General features: G+C 38.0%; 1 pseudogene; it reads right to left on the reverse strand.

Moving 5' to 3' along the window:
* Nucleotides 1-225: 225 nt before the first annotated feature.
* Nucleotides 226-340, reverse strand: LOC144309365 (U4 spliceosomal RNA; annotated as a pseudogene).
* Between the last annotated feature and the right edge of the window lie 23,181 nt (nucleotides 341-23,521).

Raw genomic sequence — 23,521 nt, forward strand, 5'->3', positions numbered from 1 at the left:
CTTCCAGTACAATGTTGAATAGTGGTAATGAAAGCAGGCATCCTTATATTTTTCTTGATCATAAGGGAAATATTTCAGTCTTTTACCACTGAGTATAATGTTAGCAGTGCATTTCTCATAAATGCTCTTTATCATGTTAAAGAAGTTCCATTCTATTCCTAGTTTATTGAATGTTTTTTATCAGACCATCTATTGAGGTGGCCACGCATTTTTTTCTTCAGTCTATTACTGTGATGAATTACATTGATTTTCATATCTTGAAGCACACTTGCATTCCTATTAGCAATAATCACACCTTGGGTAAACCTTATTGGCTACGATACTGCCACTGTGCAAAGCTCCACACTTGCATTCCTGAGATAAATCTCACTTGGTCATGGTGTATATTCCTTTTGATAAGTTGTTTTATTTGGTTAGTAGTACTTGTTGATTTTTGTGTTCTCTTCTCATAAGGGATATTGATCTATAGATTTCATGTGATGTCTTAAAAATTTTTTAAATTAAGTTTTAGATTTTATTTCTAGTATAGTTGACACTCAGTGTTATACTAATTTCAAGTGTACAATATAGCAATTCAGCAATTCTATACATTACTCAGTGGTCATCATGATAAGTGTATAATTTAATCTCCATCACCTATTTAACCCACCCCCCACCTACCTCCCTCTGATAATCATTAGTTACTTCTCTGTTGTTAAGAATTTATTTCTTGGTTTGTCTCCCTCTATCTTTTTTTCCCTTTGCTCATTTGTTTTCTTTCTTAAATTCAACCTATGAGCGAAAACATGGTATTTGTCTTACTCTGATTGATTTATTTCATTTAGCATTATACTCTATAGCTCCATTCATGTTGTTGTAAATGGCAAGATTTCATTTGTTTTTATGGCTGAGTAGTATTATATATATATATATATATATATATATATATATATATATATGACATCTTCTTTATCCATTAATCATTTGATGGACATTTGGGCTTTTTCCACAATTTGGCTATTGTTGATAATGCTACTATAAACACCAGTGTGCATGTATCCTTCCCAATTAGTATTTTTGTATCCTTTGGGTAAATAATTAGTAATGCAATTGCTGGCTCATAGGCTTAGTTCTACTTTAAAATTTTTGAGGAACCTCCGTACTATTTTTCAAAGAAGCTGCACCAGTTTGTATTTCCACCAACAGTGCATGAAAGTTTCCCTTTCTCTGCATCCTGTTATTTCTTGTGTTGTTGATTTTAGCCATTCTGACAAGTGTGAGATGATATCTCATTGTAGTTTTGATTTGTATTTCCCTGATGATCAGTGATGTACAACATTTTTTCATGTGTCTATTGGCCATCTGTATGTATTCTTTGGAAAACTGTCAATCCATATCTTCTGCCCACTTTTCAGTTTGATTATTTGTGTTTTGGGCATTGAGTTTTAAAAGTTCTTTATATTTTGTGGATACTAACTACTTATAAGATATGTCATTTGTGGGCTGGGAGGAGGGAGAATGGTGAAAGAGTAAGGGACCCTCATTTTATCTGGTCCCTTGAATTCAGCCACGTATCTATCAAATCATTGTAAACATTTGTGAATTCAACCTGAGATCTAAGAAAAGGATTGCTGTAATTTTACAAATAGAAAGGCAACCAGTTTTTGCAAGGCAGGAGGTGTGGAGAGTGAATCTAGGGGATATATCAGAAGATAAACCTTAGAGGAGGGAACCTCTGTATGATGGCTGCTGGAAAATGATATAGAAATGGAGTGCAAAACTGGAACTTGTAGAAGGCTGCTTCTGTGAGGGACTTCCCTGCCTGAAAGGTATTCAGGTGGCAAAGTGGGGCAGAATCCTAGGTGGGAAGGTGAGACCTCAGGATGCCCAGGGACACAAAAGGAAAGAAGATGGCTGAGTGCAGCAGAGTTCCTAGACATTGGAGTGAGGAAGCCAGCTACAATTAGTGAGCTCTGGAGTGCGCTCTCAGCTAGGTCTTGCCAAACCATGAATCATGGCATGATTAGGGGACTGCTATTGAAGCAGGGCCCTGAAACGCAGTGGAGGCTTCCTCCTTCCCCCAGGAGGAGTGGCACAGGTATGCACAGGTTTGGGCAATCTCTACAGAGCAGGGCATAGTGAACAGCAAAGCCACGGTGAGAACCCCTCACCCCCCACTGAGAGGATTGGTACGGGTGTGCATTGCAGGAGTCTACAGAGTTTGTTGCACACAAAAGTGATTACTTTTCTCTGAGGGTGCACTGAAGAGTGGGAGCTGCAATTATTTAGCTTGGAGGCTGGTGATTATGGCCCTGCCATTTTAACTTTTATTTCATCCTCTAAAGCAGTGTCAAAAACCTTCAGGGAATGAAAGCCACGTAGGGCAACCCAAAGCAGCTTAAACTGACCCCAGCTTCCTGGCAAAGGGTGGTGCAACTCTGCTCAGGCAAAGACACCTGAGAATCGGCAACAGGCCCATCCCCCAAAAGACCAGCAGAAACAGGCTAATACCAAGTTTATGGATCACACAGAACTGAAAAACTCCTATGTTAGGGGAAAATAGTGTATAGAATTTGAGTTTTCTTTTCATGACTCTTTAGTCTTTCAGTTTAATTTTTCTTCTCCTTTTTTTCCTTTTCAACTAGTTTATTTTATCAACTCTTTTTTAGCCTTTTAAAAATTTTCATTTTTACATTTACATTTTAGAGATATATTCTTCATTTTTTTGCTTCCTTTCACTGTATTTGATTTTATTATTGTATATGTATTTTTTCTTTCTTCACAATTTTGGAATCTAGTATCTGTTAGCTTATATTCTCACTTCTCCCCCCCTTTTTTTCTTTTTCAGTTTCTGATCTCTTCAGATTTGTCTAGTGTATACTTCGCTTGGATTGTGGCTGATATTTACGATATTGTTCTCTCATTCATCCATTCTTCTCTGGGAAAAATGACTAGAAGGAGAAAAATCACAACAAAAGAAAGAACCAGAGGTAATACTCTGCTATAAATTTAGTCAATATGGATATAAGTAAAATGTTGTACCTAGAATTGAGAAAAATGTATGTAAAGATACTAGCTGGCATTGAAGAAAGCGTAAAAGACACTAGAGAATATTTTAGTCAGAAATAAAATAATTAAATCTAATCAGGTCAAAATTAAAAATATTTAACTAAGATGCAATCCAAAATGCACACTCTAATGGCTACAGTAATTGACGCAGAAGGGAGAGTCGGTGATAGAAGACAAAGTGATGGAAAGTAAGGAAGCTGAGACAAAGAGAGAAAAACAGATCATGAGAGGAGGCTTCGAGAAATCAGTGATATCATAAAGTGAAAATATTAGAATTATTGGGGTTCCAGAGGAAAAAGAGAGAGGGAGAGAAGGTATATTTGATCAAATAATAGCCGAGAACTTCCCTAATATGGGGAAGGAAACAGGCATTCATGGCCAGGAGGCACAGAGAACACTACTCAAAAATCAATAAAAATAGGTCAACAATTTAACATATAATAGTGAAGATTGCAAATTTCAGAGACAAAGAAAAGATCCTGAAAGCAGCTCAGAACAAGAGGTCCTTAACTTATAAGGGTGGAAATATTAGACTGGCAGCAGACCTATCTACAGAGACCTGGCAGGCCAGAAAGGGCTGGAATGATATTCAGGGCTCTAAATGAGAAAAACATGCAGCCAAGAATACTTTATCTAGCAAAGCTGTCATTCAGAAAGGAAGGAGAGATAAAGAGCTTCCAGGACAAGCAGAAACTAAAAGAATTTGTGATCAAATTCACAAATTTGACCAACCTTGCAAGAAATATTAAGGGGAACATATAAGCTAAAAGAGAACACAAAGCAGGATACCAGAAAGGAAGAGAGACATTCTATACAAACAGTGATGTTACAAGTAATACAATGGCACTAAATTCATATCTTTCATGGTTACTCTGAATGTAAATGCACTAAATACCTCAATCAAAAGACACAGGGTATCAGATTGAATAGAAAAGCAAGACCCATGCATATATGCTCTCTGCAAGATACTCATTTTAGACCTAAAAACACCTCCAGACTGAAAATGAGGAGGTGGAACCATTTGTCATGCTGATGGACTTCAAAAGAAAGCTGGAGTAGCAATCCTCATAGCAGACAAATTAGATTTTTTTGGTATATTTTTTATTGGAGTTTGATTTGCCAACATATAGTATAACACCCAGTGTTCATCCTATCAAGTGCCCCCCTCAGGGCCTGTCACCCAGTCACCCCATCCTCCCACTCACCTCCCCTTCCACTATCCCCTTGTTCATTTCCCAGAGTTAGGTGTCTCTCATGTTCTGTCACCCTCTGATATTTCCCACTCATTTTCTCTTCTTTCTCCTTTAATCTCTTTCACTATTTTTTATATTCTCTGAATGAATGAAACCATATACTGTTTCTACTTCTCCGATTGACTTACTCCACTCAGCATAATACCCTGCAGTTAACAAATTAGATTTTAAACCAAAGACTGCAGTAAGGGATGAGGAGGAAGACTATATCATACTTAAAGGGTCAATCTAGCGGGAAGATCTAACAATTATAAATATTTATGCTCCTAACTTGGGAGCAGTCAATTATATCAACCAATTAATAACCAAATTAAAGAAACACATTGATAATAATACAGCAATAGTAGGAGACTTTAACACCCCACTCATAGCAATGGACAGATCATCTAAGCAGCAGAAGATCATCAAGGAAACAAGGGCTTTGAATGACACACTGGACCAGATGGACTTCACAGATATATACAGAGTATTCCATCCTAAAGCAACAGAATACACATTCTTCTCACATGCACATGGGACATTCTCCAGAATAGATCACATAGTAGGTCACAAATCAGGTCTCAAAAAGTATGAAAAGGTTGGGATTATTCTCGCATATTTTCAGACCACAATGCCTTGAAACTTGAATTCAATCGCAAGAGAAAATTTGTAAGGAACTAAAATACTTGGAGGTTAAAGAGCATCCTACTGAAGAAGGAATGGGTCAACAAGGCAGTAAACCAGAAATTAAAAATTCATGGAAACAAATGAAAATGAAAACACAACTGTTCAAAACCTTTGAGATACAGCAAAGGTGGTCCTAAGAGGAAAGTACATAGCAATACAAGCATTTGTCAAGAATATAGAAAAGTCTCAAATACACAAGGTACCCTTACACTGAAAAGAGCTGGAGAAAGAACAGCAAATACAGTCTAAACCAAATAGGAGAAGAGAAATAATAAAGATTAGAGCAGAAATCAAGGAAACAGAAAACGAACAATAGAACATATCAACAAAACTAGAAGTTGGTACTTTGAAAGAATTGATAAAATCGATAAACCCCTAGCTAGACTTATCAAAAAGAAAAGAGAAAGGACATAAATAATTAAAATCATGAATGAAAGAGGAGAGATCATGACCAACACCAAGGAAATATAATTTTAAGAATATATTAAGAGACACTATATGCCAACAAATTAAGCAATCTGGAAAAAATGGAAAAATTCCTGGAAACATACAAACTACCAAAGCTGAAACAGGAAGAAATAGAATACCCAAAGACACCCATAATCAGCAAGGAAATTGGAGTAATAATAAAAAGTCTCTCAAAGAACAAGAGTCCAGGCCCAGATAGCTTTCCAGGGGAATTCTACCAAACATTTAAAGAAGAACTAAAACCTATTCTTCTAAAGAAGTTTCTTTTTTTTATTTTTAATTTTTTTTTATTTATTTATGATAGTCACACACACACACACACACAGAGAGAGAGAGAGAGAGAGAGAGAGACAGGCAGAGACATAGGCAGAGGGAGAAGCAGGCTCCATGCACCGGGAGCCCGACGTGGGACTCGATCCCGGGTCTCCAGGATCGCGCCCTGGGCCAAAGGCAGGCGCCAAACCGCTGCGCCACCCAGGGATCCCAAGAAGTTTCAAAAAAAAAAAAATAGAAAGGGAAAGAAAACTTTCAAACTCCCTTTGTGAGGCCAACAATACCTCAGTCCCAAAACCAGACAAAGATCCCACCAAAAAGGAGAATTGCATCCAATATCCCTGTTCACATGACACCAAAATTCTCACCAAGTTACTAGGCAATAAGATCCAACAGTATATTAAAAGAAATATTCACCACGACCAAGTGAGATTTATTTCTGGGCTTCAAGAGTGATTCAACACTCACAAATCAATCACTGTGATACATCACATTAATAAAAGAAAGAACAAGAATGATATGATCCTCTCAATTGATGCAGAAAAATCGTTTGACAAAATACAACATCCTTTCTTGATTAAAACTCCCCACAGTGTAGGGATACAGGGATCATACCTTAATATCATAAAAACCATCTATGAAAAGCCCACAGTGAATATCATTCTCAATGGGGAAGAAATGAGAGCTTTTCCCGTAAGGTAGGGAAGGAACACAGCAGGGATGCTTACTCTCACGATTGTTGTTCAACATAGTACTAGAAGTCCTAGCCTCAGCAATCAGACAACAAAAAGAAATAAAAGCCATTCACATGGCAAAGAAGTCTAACTCTCCCTCTATGCAGATGACATGATACTGTATATAGAAAACACAAAAGATGCCACCCTAAAATTGCTAGAACTCATACAGCAATTCAGTAATATGGCAGGATACAAAATCAATGCACAGAAAGCAGTTGTATTTCTATACAGTAGCAATGAGACTGAATAAAGAGAAATTAAGGAATCAGTCCCATTTATAATTGCTCCCCAAACCATAAAATGCCTAGGAATAAACCTAGCCAGAGAGGTAAAGGATCTATACTCTGATAACTACAGAACACTTATGAAACAAATTGAAGAGGACACAAAGAGACGTAAAAACATTCCATGCTCATGGATTGGAAGAACAAATATTGTTAAAATATTGCTCTCTGCTATCCAGGGTAATCTACATGCTTAATGTAATCCCTATCAAAATACCATCGACATTTTTTCACAGAGCTGGAAGAAGTTTCCTAAAATTTGTGTGGAACCAGAAAAGGCCCTGAATAACCACAGAAATGCTGAAAAAGAAAACCAAAGCTGGTGGCATCATAACGCCAGACTTCAAACTATTAGAAAGCTGTAATCATCAAAACAGTATGGTACTGGCACAAAAACAGACACATATGGCAGCCCCGGTGGCTTAGCGGTTTAGCGCCACCTTCAGCCCAGGGCGTGATCCTGGAGAACACAGGATTGAGTCCCCTTCCTGCATGGAGCCTGCTTCTCCCTCTGCTTGTGTCTCTGCCTCTCTCTCTCTCTCTCTCTCTCTAATAAATAAATAAAATCTTAAAAAAAACAGACACATAGATCAGTGGAACAGATTAGAGAGCCCAGAAATGGACCCTCAACTCTATGGTTAACTAATCTTCTACAAAGAGGCAAACAATATCTAATGGAAAAAGGACAGTCTCTTAAAAAAATGGTGCTGGGAAAATTGGACAGCCACATGCAGAAGCATGAACCTGGACCATTTTCTTACATGATACATAAAGATAATCTCAAAATGGATGAAAGACCTAAATGTGAGACAGGAATCCATCAAAATCATAGAGGAGAACACAGGCGGCAACTTCTTCAACCTTGGCTGCAGCAACTTCTTGCAAGAGAGGTCTCCAAAGGCAAGGGAAACAAAAGCAAAAATGAATTATTGGGACTTCATCAAGATAAAAAGCTTCTGCACAGCAAAGAAAACAGTCAACAAACTAAAAGGCAATCTATGGAATGGGGAAGATATTTGCAAATGACAAATCAGATGAAAGGCTAGTATCCAAGATCTATAAGGGAATATAAGGGAAGGGAGAAGAAATGTGTGGGAAATATCAGGAAGGGAGACAGAACATAAAGACTCCTAACTCTGGGAAACGAACTAGGGGTGGTGGAAGGGGAGGAGGGCGGGGGGTGGGGGTGAATGGGTGACGGGCACTGAGGGGGGCACTTGACAGGATGAACACTGGGTGTTATTCTGTATGTTGGCAAATTGAACACCAATAAAAAATAAAATTATTATTAAAAAAAGAACTTATTAAGCTCAACACCCAAGAAACAAAAAATCCAGTCAAGAAATGAGCTGAAGGCATGAACAGACATTTCTCCAAAGAAGACATACAAATGGCGAACATCAAAAATTGCTCAACATCACTTCGCATCAGAGAAATGAAAATCAAAACTACAATGAATTATCATTTTATACTGGTTATAATGGCTAAAATTAACAAGTCAGGAAACAAAAAATTTTGGCAAGAATGCAGAGAAAGGAGAACCCTCTTACCCTGTTGGTTGGAATTCAAACTGGTACAGTCACTCTGGAAAACAGTATGGAGGTTCCTCATGAAGTTAAAAATAGAGCTACCTACTGTATGACCCAGCAATTGCACTATTAGGTATTTACCCCAAAGATATAAATGTATTGATCTGAAGGAGCACCTGCATCCCAATGTTTATAGCAGTAATGTCCACAATAGCCAAAATATTGAGTCATGATATTCACCAACAGATGAATTGATAAAGAAGATGTGGTATATAATACAAGGAATATTACTCAGCCATCAGAAAGGATGAATACTTACCATTTATATCATCATGGATGGAACAGGCAGGTATTATGATGAGTAAAATAAGTCAATCAGTGAAAGGCACTTATCATATGGTTTCACTCACATGTGGAATATAAGAAACAGAGCATAGGATCATAGGCAAAGAGGGAGAAAACTGAATGGGAAGTAATCAGAGAGGGACAGAAACTATGAGAGACTTTTAACTATAGGAAACAAACAGGATTGCTGGAGGGGCTATGGGTGAGAGGATGGGGTTTTATGGGTGATATAATAAGCACTTGGTGTTTTATCCAACTGACTAACTATTGAATTCCTACACCTGAAACTAATAGTGTACTTTATGTTGGCTAGTTGAATTAAAAAAAAAAACAACAAAAAACAGATATCTTATTTGCAAATATCTTCTCCCATTCCAAAGGTTGCCTTTTAGTTTGTTGATTGTTTCCTTCACTGTGCAAAAGCTTTCTATTTTGATGTAGTCCCAATAGTTAGTTTTAGTCTTGTTTCCTGTGCCTCAGGAGACACATCTCATAATAAGTTGTTATGGCCAATGTCAAAGAGGTTACTGCCTATGTTCCCCTCTAGGGTTTTGATGGTTTCCTGTTTCACATTTTAGGTCTTTTATCATTTTGAATTTATTTTTGTGTATGACATGAGAAAGTGGTCATGTTTCATTCTTCTGCACGTTGCTGTCCAGGTTTCCCAGCACCATGTTTTTTTTTAAAGATTTATTTATTTATTTATTTATTTATTTATTTATTTATTTATTTATGATAGACATAGAGAGAGAGAGGCAGAGACAGGAGGAGGGAGAAGCAGGCTCCATGCTGGGAGCCTGACGTGGGACTCGATCCTGAGACCCTAAGATTGCGCCCTGGGCCAAAGGCAGGCACTAAACCGCTGAGCCACCCAGGGATCCCCCCAGCACCATGTTTTGAAGAGACTGTCTTTTTCCCATTGGATATTCTCTCCTGCTTTGTTGAAATTAATTTACCATATGGTTGTGAGTTCATTTCTGATTTTCAATTATGTTCAATTTATGCATGTGTCTATTTTTGTGCCAATACCATACTGTCTTGATGACTAGCTTTGTCATATAACTTACAGTCTAGAATTATGATGCCTTCAGCTTTTCTTTTTCAGGATTGCTTTGGCAAAAAAAAATGTTTTGGCTATTCCAGGTCTTTTGTGTTTCCATACATATTTTAGGATTGTTTCAGTTATGTAAAAATTCTGTTGGTATTTTGATAGGGATTAAATTAAATGTGTAGATTGCTCTGAATAGTGTAGACATTTTAACAATGTTTTCCAATCCATATGCATTGTATATTTTTTCCTTTTTTTGTTTCCTCTTCAGTTTTTTTTTTTATTTATAGTTCTGTTGTGTTGTCATCTCTCTTCCTTCAATTTTTGGTTTCATTTATTTGGGTCCTTTCTCTTTTCTTTTTGATAAGACTGGCTAGGAGTTTATCAGTTTCATTAATTCTTTCAAATAACCAGCTCTGGTTTCATTGATCTCTGCTGCTGCTATTTTTTCTATATCATTTGTTTCTGCTCTAATTATTTCCCTTCTTCTGATTTTAGGCTTCATTTGTTGTTCTTTTTCAAGTTCATTTGGAGTAAGATTAGGTTGTGTATTTGAGATTTTTCTTGTATCTTGAGGTAGGCCTGTATTGCTATCTACCTCGCTCTTACGACCACTTTTACCACTTTTACCACATCCTTTACCACATCTCAAGGATTTTGGACCATCATGTTTTCATTATCATTTTTTCCAGGTATTTTTTCGTCTCTTCCTTAATCTTCTTGTTTACCATTCACTGTTTAGTAGGATGTTCTTTAATATCCATGTATTTGTGGTCTTTCCAAATTTTTTTTTGTGGTTGACCTCAAGTTTCATAGTGTTGTGGTCAGAAAATATGCATGGTATGACCTCAGTCTTTTTGTACTTTGAGGCCTGATTTGTGACCTAGTATGTGATATATCCTTTGAATATCTCATGCGCATTTGAAAAGAATGGGTGTTCTGCTGTTTAGGATGAAATGTTCTGAATACATCTGTTAAGTTTATCCGGTCCAGCATGTCATTCAAACCATTGTTTCCTTGTTGATTTTCTGCTTAGATGATCTGTCCATTGCTGTAAGTGGGCTGTTAACATCCTCTACTATTATTGTATTGTGATCAATGAATTCCTTTATGTTTGTTATTAATTGTTTTATATGTTTTTGTGTTCCCAAGTTGGGGGCATAAATATTTATAGTTGTTAGATATTCTTGTTGGATAGACCCCTTTGCTATATATAGACCCCTTCTTTGTCCCTTGTTGCAGCCTTTGGTTTAAAATCTAATTTGTCCAATATAAGTATGGCTACTATGGCTTTCTTTTTATTTCTTTTTTTTTTCTTTCTTTTTATTTCTATTAGCATGAAAGATCGTTCTCAATCCCCTTGCTTTCAATCTTATGTGTCTGTAGGTCTAAAGTAAGTCTCATGTAGCCTGCATATAGATAAGTCTTGTTTTTTAATCCATCTCCTGCCATCAAGTCTTTTGATTGGAGCATTTAGTCCAATTACATTCAGAGTAATTATTGATAGATATGAATTAGTGTAATTATATTATTTGTTTTGTCATTGTTTTCCGAGATTTTCTCTGTTTCCTTCTAGTCTTTGTGGATTTTGGCCTTTTTTTTTCCAGTCAAGGAGTCCCCTTTAACATTTCTTGCAGGGTTGATTTTGTGGTCATGAACTCCTTTATTTTTTTGTCTGGGAAACTCTTTAGCTAGCCTTCTTTTTTTTTTTAATTTTTATTTATTTATGATAGTCACAGAGAGAGAGAGAGGCAGAGACACAGGCAGAAGGAGAAGCAGGCTCCATGCACCAGGAGCCTGACGTGGGATTCGATCCCGGGTCTCCAGGATCGCGCCCTGGGCCAAAGGCAGGCGCTAAACCGCTGCGCCACCCAAGGATCCCTTAGCTAGCCTTCTATTCTTAATGACAGCCTTACCGGATAGAGTATTGCTGGCTGCATATTTTTTCCCATTCAGCATGTTGAATATATCATGGCATTCTTTTCTGGCCTGACATGTTTCTGTGTAGAGATCTGCTAATAACCTTGTTTGTCTTCCCTTGTAAGTTAGAGACTTATTTTGTCTTGCTGCTTTTTGGAGTTTTTCTTTATCTCTATATTTTGCAAATTTAACTGTGATATGTCTTGTTGGCTTGATTTTGTTGTTTTTGATGGAAATTCTCTGTACCACCTGGATTTGGATGTCTGTTTCCTTCCCAAAGCAAGGGAAGTTTTTAGCTATAATTTCTTTAAATAAACCTTCTGCCCCCTTTTCCCTCTCCTCTTCTTCTGGTAATCCTATGATATGAATGTTACTACACTTTATGGAGTCACTGAGTTCCCTAACTCTACATTCATGATCTAAAATTTTTCTTTCCTTCTTCTTTTAAAATTAACTATTTTCCATAATTTTGTCTTCTACATCACTTATTCTTTTCTCTGCTTCTTTACCCCTGTGGTCATTACATCCACCTGGTTTTGAATCTTGGTTAATGCATTTTTCAATTTGGTCTGACTAGGCCTTTTATCTTTGGGGTAAGGGAATCCCTAGTGTCTTCTATGCTTTTCTCAAGCCCAGCTTATATACTTAGAGGTATTGCTTATAATTCTGGATCAGGGACACCTGGGTGGCTCAGCAGTTGAGCATCTGCCTTCAGCTCCTGGCATAATCCTGGGATCTGGGATTGAGTCCCACATTGGGCTCCTTGCAGGGAGCCTGCTTCTCTCTCTGCCTGTGTCTCTTCCTCTCTTTCTCTCTGTGTCTCTCATGAATAAATAAATAAAACCTTAAAAAAAGAATTCTGATCAGGAATATTACTTATATTTGTTTCAATGAGATCCCTGGCCTTGACCTTTTCTTGTTCTTTCTGTTGGGATAAATTCATCTGTGTGTCTCTGTTTTCTTCTCTGTGTTAGGGAAACCAGAACTTGTTATGCTTTCTGCTCCTCAGAAATAAATAAGAGGTCATATATACTCCAGGGCCTTGTGCTTCAGGAAGTGTCTCTGGTATATGCTGTGTGCACTTTGCCACTGCGTTTTGACTATTCTTTCACCCAGGTCAGTCTCTGTAGAGTTTCTCCTTGCCTGCAGTGGGAAGTGGTTGGACCTTGGCCAGAGTGTGGTGAGTTTTAACTAGGTGTGCTTTGGGTTGTTTGTTAAAGGAGACCTGATGTTATGTCAACTAGATGCTATTTGCAGAACCCTATGGTCAATAGATAAGGGGGTGGTTCGTGCTGGTTTTCTAGGGGTAGGGTTTCCTGGTTCTTAGACAAACATGTATGAGAAAAACAGCAACTGCAGAGTGCAGCAGGATGGGACTTGGTTTAAGCAGGTTAGGCTATTCGTATTGGCACTGTGCTATTTACTGAAGTTAGTTTATGCTGAGGGGTGGAAGAGGAAAATTGTGTTAGCCAGCTCTCTGTCTCTGGAGAAAGGATGCTCTATGCTAATTGAGAAGACCTCCCAGAAGAGTAAACAATCTCCCTTCATGTGTCCCAGGCATCCCTCATATCACTGCTTTCACACTGTCTGTGTCTGGCAGTGCAGTGCACCTTGGACTCTATCCCAGCCAGGCTGGTTGAGTTTTATTTTATTTTTTATTTTTTAATTAATTAATTAATTAATTTTAAAAATAAATTTATTTTTTATTGGTGTTCAATTTGTCAACATACAGAATAACACCCAGTGCTCATCCCGTTAAGTGCCCACCTCAGTGCCCGCCACCCAGTCACCCTCACCCCCCGCCCACCTCCCCTTCCACCACCGCTAGTTCGTTTCCCAGAGTTAGGAGCTGGTTGAGTTTTAAAACTTCAAGCTTTAGGGACATGGCATGGCTAGACTCCACCCTGGTCTTCTAGGGCAAGGTCTCCACTGCCCTGGGACTGATGCAGATTTGATCCAGAAGGACAGTCACACCAAAGTGCAAGAGCATGGGATTTGGAATAAAGTCAGCAAACAGCCAGTGTCCAGATAACCCTCCTTCAGCAGGTGACTTTACACCTATGCTGAGGGGAAAAGGAAGGGAAGTGGTGCCCACCTGTTCCTTTGTCCCTGGAGAGGCAATGCCATCTCTTCCATAGGGAGGCTGAGAAAATTAAGGCCATTGCACTTTAAGTTCAGCATTAGCACAAGTACAGCCATCCCAGGCCCCTGTGAATAAGAGCTGAAATTTACATTACTTCAGTTACAGGAAAAAAACCCAGTTTACAGCTTAACGTCCTAGAAAGCCCCATATTAGAATAAGAACAGAGCCCAAGCCAAGGGCAGGAAGCCCCATATTAGAATGAGAACAGAGCCCAAGCCAAGGGCAGGAAACCCCATATTAGAATGAGATCAGAGCTCAATCCCCTTGAAAGCCCCATATCAGAATGTAAACAGAACTTGAGAAATTCCTCCACCCCTTCTGGCAGTCCCCTAGACCAGCCCTTAAAACTAAGCTGAAACCCACCTCGGGGTCCAAGTCCCTGCTCTGCTGTGTCGGGTATACTTGGACCCAAGCTCAAACTTGTAAATAAACCCTTGTGTGTTTGCATCGGTGTTGGCTCCTTGGTAGTTTCTCGGATTCTCAATCTTGGGCACGACATTCCAGATGTGCTCAAAGAGGGGGGAACCATCTTTCCTAGTGTGTCCCAGGATATCCTCAGATTGCACTGTCTGCTCCTGGGTTTTGTATACTCCTTCTCCACAGGAGCACTGCAGTGCCCTTAGGGCTTCACACTGGCCATGCTGTGGACCTCTAAAGCTCTAGTCTTTGAGCCCTGCTAGTTGTAAAAACTCAGAAAAATCAGACTCTTGTTTTCCCAGTCAATGGCTTTGGGGAAATGTTTTCCTTGTGCAATACTCTGTGACCAGGGCTCCCTCTCCTCCACAGCACCTGCAATCTGTTTCTCCTCCTAATCATGTCTCTGTACCTCCTCCCTTTCATGATGTGGCCTCTTCTCTCTTCTAGTTGTGCAGTTTGTTCTGTCAGTCCTCAGACTGATTTCTTGGGTACTCAGAATGATTTGATATTTATCTAGCTGTTTTCAAAGGATGAGGCAAGCCTAGGGTCCTCCTACTGCTCTGCCATCTTTTCTCAACAATAGATAGCCTCCTCAAGGTCCTGGAAACCTTGCTTCCAAAATTCCTTAGAGATTTATGCTATCCCTAGCCCCCTCCCAACTTGAAAGTATATAATGAACCACTCTTCATGACCCCTGTACAGCTCTTTCTGCCCATGGGTCCTGTCCCTATGCTTTAATAAAATCACCTTTTTGCATCAAATATGTCTCAAGAACTCTTTCTTGGCCATCAGCTTTGAATCCTCACATCCTTCCTATATCATATACCCCACACTTTATGCCTGCAGGCCAAAGCACAGTCCCCATATCACCTGGCTCTTGTAGCCAATGGGGCTTCCATTCACAAGTTCCCCTAGGAATGTGGCAAACAAATAGTTATTTACCAACTATCCCCTCAGGGCTCAGCACAAAGAGAACGGACAAAAACACCCATTTATCACTCTTTCCTTGAAATGTATTTGTCCACATACTTTACAAGCTAATGCCTGAAGGTCAGGTTTCTATCTTAATTCATATCTAGGGACTGACTACAATCCGCCCCAGAGATGGGAAAGCCAGCAGACACCTCCCCCCACCTTCTCTCTCCAGACCACTACAACAATAAAACTAAATTTCCAGTCTCTCCCTGGAATGAGCTTATACACACATCTAGTGACTTACATTTTGCAGCTTCCACTTGAGGAATAAGTCCCTAGATCACATGGCTCTGATAGCCAACAGGGATGCATTCATGAACTGAAATGAAGGGATGCTAAGTAGTTACAGAAAACATATGGAAGTATAAAACTCACTAGGTAAAGTAAATTATAGTTAAATTCAGAATAATTTAATGTTGTAATGGTGGTGGGTAAATAATTTTTAACTGAAGTATAAAGGTTAAAAGACAAAAATATTAAAAATAAGTATAACTATAATACTTTTTAATGAATATGCAATGTAATAATATTTAAATTGTGACATCAAAAACAAAGTGGGAGAGAGGCACTTTTGTATGCATTCACAGTTAAATTCTTATAGCTTACAATAGATTGTTATAAATGTAAGATGTTTTCTATAACTCACATGGTAACCACAAAGCAAAAGCCTATCCTAGATATACAAAAAATAAAGAGAAAAAAATCAATGCATACCATTACAGAAAATCATCAAATCGAAAGGAATAGAGCAAGAGAGTAAAAAAAAATTGCAAAATAATAAAAAAACAATTTATGAAATGGCAATAGTAAGTCCGTACCTGTCAATAATGACTTTAAATGTAAAAAGACTAAATTCTCTAGTCAAAAAGCATGGAGTGATTGGATAGATAAAAACAAAGCAAAACAATACAAAAACAAGATCCAACTATATGCTGTCTACAAGAGACTCACTTCAGCTTTAGGGAAATACAGAAACTAAAAGTAAAAAGATGGAGAAAGATATTCCATGCAAATAGAAACTAAAAGAAAGTAGGAGTAGCTAAACTTATATATGACAAAATACACTTTAGGATAAAGACTGTAACAAGATACAAAGAAGGTCATTATATAATGATAAAGGTGTCATAAACCAAGATGATATAACAAGTGTAAATATTTATGCACCCATATAGGAGCACCTAAGTATATGAAGAATATATTAACAAATCTGAAGGGAGAAATAGACAGCAGTAAAATAACAACATCAGGGAACTTCAATACCTCACCTTCAACAATGGATAGATCATCCAGACTGAAAAGTAATAAGAAAATGTTGGACTTAAATTATATATTAGACCAGATGGATCTAACAAACATGTACATAACATTCCATTAAGCAGCAGCAGAATGCACATTCTTCCCAAATGTGCATGGAATATTCTCCAGGATAGATCATAAGTTAGGCCACAACAAGTCTTATAAATTTAAGAAGACTGGGACACCTGGGTGGCTCAGTGGTTGAGTGACTACCTTCAGCTCAGGGCGTGGTCCCAGGGTCCCACATCAGGCTCCCCTTGAGGAGCCTGCTTCTCCCTCTGCCTATGTCTCTGCCTCTCTTTCTCTTTATCTCTCATGAATAAATAAATAAAATCTTTAAAAAATTTTAAGAAGACTGAAATCATATCAAGCATCTTTTCTGACCACAATGGTATGAAATGAATTCAATCACAAGAAGAAAACTAGAAAACTCACAAAAATGTGGAGATTAAACAACATGGTCCTGAACAATCAATGGGTCAAAGAAAAAATTAAAAGGGAAATAAAATATAACTTGAGGCAAAGGAAAATTAAAACACAATGAATCAAAATTTATGAGCTGCATCAAAAGCAGTTCTAAGAGGAAAATTTATAGTGATAAGTGCCTACCTTAAGAAAAAAAGAGAGGTTCTGATCTAAGATGGCAATGTAGGAAGACTCTGAACTCACCTCCTCCACAAAATACACCAAATTACACCTATTTATAAAACAATTCTCCTGAAGAACTGAGGGCTGACTGAAGAGCTTCTGCACAATAAAAGATAGAACTGCAAAAGAACAGCAAGACAGAGACATGGTAACAAAGGGAACCCCTCACTCCTGATGCTGCAAACTAGAACAGGGACAGATAGTACTGAGGGACCATGAACAAATTCCTCTGTTCTCAGGAACAGAAAAAAAGGCCACAGTTTGAAAGAGCAACTAGTATTTAAAAGAAACAGCACCAGAACTCTGCCAAATGCGAGAGAAAATCCCAGGATTCTCTCAGGGTCAGACAGACTGGGGAACAATATGGTTTACAATCCCTTCCACCTTAAAAGCACAGGCCAGACAGAACAGGGTTCAGAGACACCATACCCTCCTTGCTGCCTCAGTGAGCCTTAGGTCAGTAAACCCACATCAGCTCTGGTCACAGTGGAGCATAGAAAATAAGCTGCAATTTAATACGTCAACTAGCATATAAAAGAGCCAGGCCTACTGTTACAAGTGCTAGAAATATATCAGTAAACACAAAAAATATTCCTGCCCTCATGAAGCACCTTTTAATGGCATCCTGATATCTGTTATACCCTAAACTAACTCTTCCTGCAGTGTTCTTTCTCACAGTCAATTCTAGTACCATCCAATTAGTTCCATAGCAGGTTCAATCTGAAATCCAGGCTTCAAACAATACCTCCTCTTTAAAATTTCTCCCCTATAGGCAATTACCAAATCATACCTCTTACTCCCTACATAACTTCCAAAACTGACCTACTGCAGTATAACTTTACTTGCCACCAACCCAGTCAAAGCATACCATTATTTGTCACTCAAAGACTAATAGCTTTCTACTTCGTCTATCCATATGTACATTTGTCTTCCCTTCAAACCATTTTGCACACTGTAGGAAGAGTGAACCAAAACAAATTTGTTGGTATGTCATTCCCTTTAAATGGATCACTAAGGCCTTCAAAGTAAAGTCCTATTCCTTTATCGTGTTATATAACACCTTCTATTACCAGGTCCTCGTACCAGCCTCACTTCTTCCTTGTACTTTATTGCTTGTTATTTCCAAGACTCACTATACCCCTTCCTGATTCTAAGAAACTCATGTTCATGCCATTTGTTCCCTTAAACTGGAAGTCCTTCCTACTCTGCCTTTTATTCATATTTCAAGATTCAGTAGAGATATCATTTCATCTAAGAATTCTTACCTAAACCTAAGGAATGAGTAGCATTCTTTTGTTCTCTCATAATATTCTGTTTCTTTCTCTATCTTCCTTCTTCATACATTTTAATGAAATTATGTTTTTAGACTTTCTTCTTAGTAATGCTTAGATGCTATTCAAAAGGAAGACATATGGCTCACTAATTTTTGCATTTTAACGTCTAGCATGGTTCCTAGTACTTTGTAAAACTCTATAAATGTGGGAATTCAATTGAATTACTTTTCTTCCAACTTCATATTTCTTTTATTTTAATGGTTGTATTCTTTTTTATTGAAGTTTGCCAACAAATAGTATAACACCCAGGGCTCATCCCATTAAGTGCCCTCCTCAGTGCCCATCACCCAGTTACCCCATCCCCCTGCCGGCCTCCCCGTCCACTACCCTTTGTTCATTTCCCAGAGTTAGGAGGCTCTCATGCTTTGTCACCCTCTCTAATTTTACCACTCATTTTCCCTCCTTTCCTTTATAATCCCTTTCAATATTTCTTATATTTCCCATATGAGTGAAACCATATGATGATTGTCCTTCTTCGATTGACTTCACTCAGCATAATACCCTAAAATTCCATCCACATCAAAGCAAATGGTGAGTATTTGTCCTTTCTAATGGCTGAGTAATATTCCATTATATATATATATATATATATATATATATATATATATATATATATATATACTACTCTTCTTTATCCAGTCATCTTATGATGGACACCAAGGCTCCTACCACAGTTTGGCTATTGTGGATATTGCTGCTACAAACGTTGGGGTGTAGGTGTTCCAGCGTTTCACTGCATCTGTATCTTTGGGGTAAATACCCAGGAGTGCAATTGCTGGGTCATAGGGTAGCTCTATTTTTAATTTTTTGAGGAACCTCCACACTGTTTTCAGAGTGGTTGTACCAGATTGCATTCCCACCAACAGTGCAAGACGGTTCCCCCTTCTCCACATCCTCTCCAACACTTGCTGTTTCCTGTCTTCTTAATTTTCACCATTCTCACTGGTGTGAGGTGGTATCTCATTGTGGTTTTGATTTGTATTTCCCTGATGGCAAGTGATGCAGAGCATCTTCTCCTGTGCTTGTTGGCCATGTGTATATCTTCTTTGGTGAAATTTCTGTTTATGTCTTCTGCTGATTTCATGATTGCATTTTTGGTTTCTTCAGTGTAGGATTTAATAAGTTCTTCATAGATCTTGGATACTAGCCCTTTATCTGATAGGTCATTTGCAAATATCTTTTTCCATTCTGTAGGTTGTCTTTTAGTTTTGTTGACTGTTTCTTTTGCTGTGCAGAAGCTTTTTATCTTGATTAAGTCCCAAAAGTTCATTTTTTTGCTTTTGTTTCCCTTGCCTTCATAGATGTATCTTGCAAGAAGTTACTGTGGCAAAGTTCAAAAACAGTGTTGCTTGTGTTATCCTGTAGGATTCTTGGATTCTTTACCCACATTTAGATCTTTTAACGATTTTGAGTTGACTTTGTGTATGATGTAAGAGAATGGTCCAATTTCACTCTTCTGCATGTGGCTGTCCAATTTTCCCAACACCATTTATTGAATGAGGACTCATTTCTGGGTTCTCTATTCTGTTCCATTGATCTGTGTGTCTGTTTTTGTGCCAGTACCACACTGTCTTGATAATCATAGCTTTGTAGTACAGCTTGAAATCCAACATTGTGACTCCCCCAGCTTTGGTTTTCTTTTTCAATATTCCCCTGGCTATTCAGGGTCTTTTCTGATTCCACACAAATCTTAAGATGATTTGTTCCAACTCTTTGAAGAAAGTCCATGGTATTTTGATAGGGATTGCATTGAATATGTAAATTGCCCTGGGTGGCATTGACATTATCACAATATTAATTCTTCCAATCCATGAGCATGGAATATTTTTCCATCTCTTTGTGTCTTCCTCAATTTCTTTCAGAAGTGTTCTGTAGTTTTTAGGGTATAGATCCTTTACTTCTTTGGCTAGGTTTATTGCTAGGTATCTTATTTTTGGGTGCAACTGTAAATAGGATTGACTCCTTAATTTCTCTTTCTTCAGTCTCATTGTTAGTGTATAGAAATGCCACTGATTTCTGGGCATTGATTTTGTATCTTGCTACACTGCTGAACTGCTGTATGAGTTCTAGCAATCTTGAGGTGGAGTCTTTTGGGCTTTTATGTACAGTATCATGTCATCTGCAAAGAGGCAGAGTTTGACTTCTTTGCCATGTGAATGGCTTTTGTTTCTTTTTGTTGTCTGGTTGCTGAGGCTAGGACTTCTAGTACTATGTTGAATAACAGTGGTGAGACTGGACATCCCTGTTGTGTTCCTGATCTTAGGGGAAAGGCTCTTAGAATTTTCCCTTTGAGACTGATACTTGCTGTGGGCTTTTCATAGATGACTTTTAAGATGCTGAGTAATGTTCCCTCTATCCCTACACTCTGAAGAGTTTTGATCAGGAATGGATGCTGTATTTTGTCAAATGCTTTCCCTGCATCTATTGAGAGGATCATATGGTTCTTGTTTTTCCTCTTGCTGATATGATGAATCACATTGATTGCTTTATGAGGGTTGAACCAGCCTTGCATCCTGGGGATAAATCCTACTTGGTCATGGTGAATAATTTTCTTAATGTATTGTTGGATCCTATTGGCTAGTATCTTGTTTAGAATTTTGCATCCATGTTCATCAGGGATATTGGTCTATAATTCTCCTTTTTGTTGGGGTCTTTGTCTGGTTTTGGAATTAAGGTGATGCTGGCCTCATAGAACGAGTTTGGAAGTATTCCATCTCTTTCTATCTTTCCAAACAGCTTTAGTAGAATAGGTATGATTTCTTCTTTAAATGTTTGATAGAATTCCCCTGGGAAGCCATCTGGCCTTTGGTGTCTTGGGAGGTTTTTGATGACTGCTTCAATTTCCTTCCTGGTTATTGGCCTGTTTAGATTTTCTATTTCTTCCTGTTCCAGATTTGGTAGTTTGTGGTTTTCCAGAAATGCATTCATTTCTTCTAGATTGCCTAATTTATTGGTATAAAGCTGCTCATAATATGTTTTTAAGATTGTTTGTATTTTTTTGGTATTAGTGGTGATCTCTCCTTTCTCATTCATGATTTTATTAATTTGAGTCTTCTCTCTCTTCTTTTTAATAAGGCTGGCTAATGGTTTATCTATCTTATTAATTCTTTCAAAGAACCAACCCCTGGTTTTGTTAATCTGTTCCACAGTTTTTCTGGTCTGTATTTCATAGAGTTCTGCTGGAATCTTTTTTTTTTTTTTCTGCTGGAATCTTTATTAACTCTCTTCTTCTGCTGAGCATAGGTTTTATTTGCTGTTCTTTCTCCAGCTCCTTTAGGTGCAAGGTTAGTTGTGTATTTGATTTTTTTCCAATTTTTGAGGGATACTTGTATTGTGATGTATTTCCCTCTTAGGACTGCTTTTGCTGTATTTCAAAGATTTTGAACTGTTGTATCATCAATTTAATTACTTTCCATGAATCCTTTTATTCTTCTCTAATTTCCTGGTTGACCATTTCTCTTTTAGCAGGATGCTCTTTAACCTCCAAATGTATGAATTTCTTCCAAATTTCTTCTTGTCATTGAATTCAAGTTTCAAAGCATTATGGTCTCAAAATATGCAGGGGACAATCCTAATCTTTTGGTATCAGTTAAGACATGATTTGTGACCTAGTATGTGGTCTATTCTGGAGAAAGTTCCATGTGCACTTGAGAAGAATGCGTATTCAGTTGGGTTTGGATGTAAAGTTCTGTCAGTATCTGTGAAATCCATCTGGTCCAGTGTATCATTTAAAGCTCTTGTTTCTTTGGAGATGTTGTGTTTAAAGATCTGTCATTTGCAGAAAGCGCCATGTGGATGTCTTCCAGTATTTGTGTATTATTATCTAAGTATGTCTTTACTTTGGTTATTAATTGATTTGCATACTTGTCAGCTCCCACATTAGGGGCATAAATATGCATGATTGTTAGGTCCTCTTGTTAGATAGATGCTTTAAATATGATATAGTGTCCCTCTTCATCTCTTACTACAGTCTTTGGGATAAACTTTAATTTATGTGATATGAAGATTACTATCCCTGGTTTCTTTTGAGGACCATTTGAATGATAAGTGGTTCTCCATCCTTTCATTTTCAGGCTGCAGGTGTCCTTAGGTCTAAAATGAGTCTCTTGTATACAGCAAATAGTGGGGGTTGCTTTTTTATACAGTTTAAACCCTGCATCTTTTGATGGGATTATTAAGCCCATTCACGTTCAGAGTTACTTTTGAAAGATATGAATTTAGTGTCTTTGTATTACCTATTCAGTCCTTGTTTTGTGGATTATTTCTTTCTGTGTCCTCTTTCTTTTACAGAGTCCCCCTTAATATTTCTTGCAGAGCTGGTTTGGTGGTCACATATTCTTTCAGTTTCTGCTTATCTTGGAAGCTCTTTTTCTCCTTCTATTCTGAATGAGAGCCTTGATGGATAGAGTATTCTTGGCTGCATGTTTTTCTCATTTAGGACGCTGAATATATCCTGCCAGCCCTTTCTGGCCTGCCAGGTCTCTGTGGAGATGTTTGCTGTTAATCTAATAGTTCTCCCTATATTAACTAGGGATCTGTTGTCTCTTGCTGCTTTAAGGATTTTCTCTTTATCTTTGGAGTTTGCAAGTTTCACTATGAAATGTCAAGGTTTTGAAAGTTTTTTTTTTAATTTACTTATTTATTTATTTTTTGAATAAATTAAATTTTATTGGTGTTCAATTTACGAACATACAGAATAACACCCAGTTCTCATCCCGTCAATTGTCCCCCTCAATGCCCGTCACCCACTCACCCCAACCCCCACCCTACTCCCCTTCCACCACCCATAGTTCGTTTCCCAGAGTTAGGAGTCTTTATGTTCTGTCTCCCTTTCTGATATTTCACACACATTTTTTCTCCCTTCCCTTATATTCCCTTTCAGTATTATTTATATTCCCCAAATGAAGGAGAACATACACTGTTTGTCCTTCTCCAATTGACTTACTTCACTCAGCATAATACCCTCCAGTTCCATCCACGTTGAAGCAAATGGTGGGCATTTGTCATTTCTAATGGCTGAGTAATATTCCATTGTATACATAAACCACATCTTCTTTATCCATTCATCTTTCGATGGACGCCGAGGCTCCATCCACAGTTTGGCTGTTGTGGTCATTGCTGCTAGAAACATTGGGGT

Source organism: Canis aureus, chromosome X (assembly GCF_053574225.1).
Source record: "Canis aureus isolate CA01 chromosome X, VMU_Caureus_v.1.0, whole genome shotgun sequence".
NCBI lineage: Eukaryota > Metazoa > Chordata > Mammalia > Carnivora > Canidae > Canis > Canis aureus.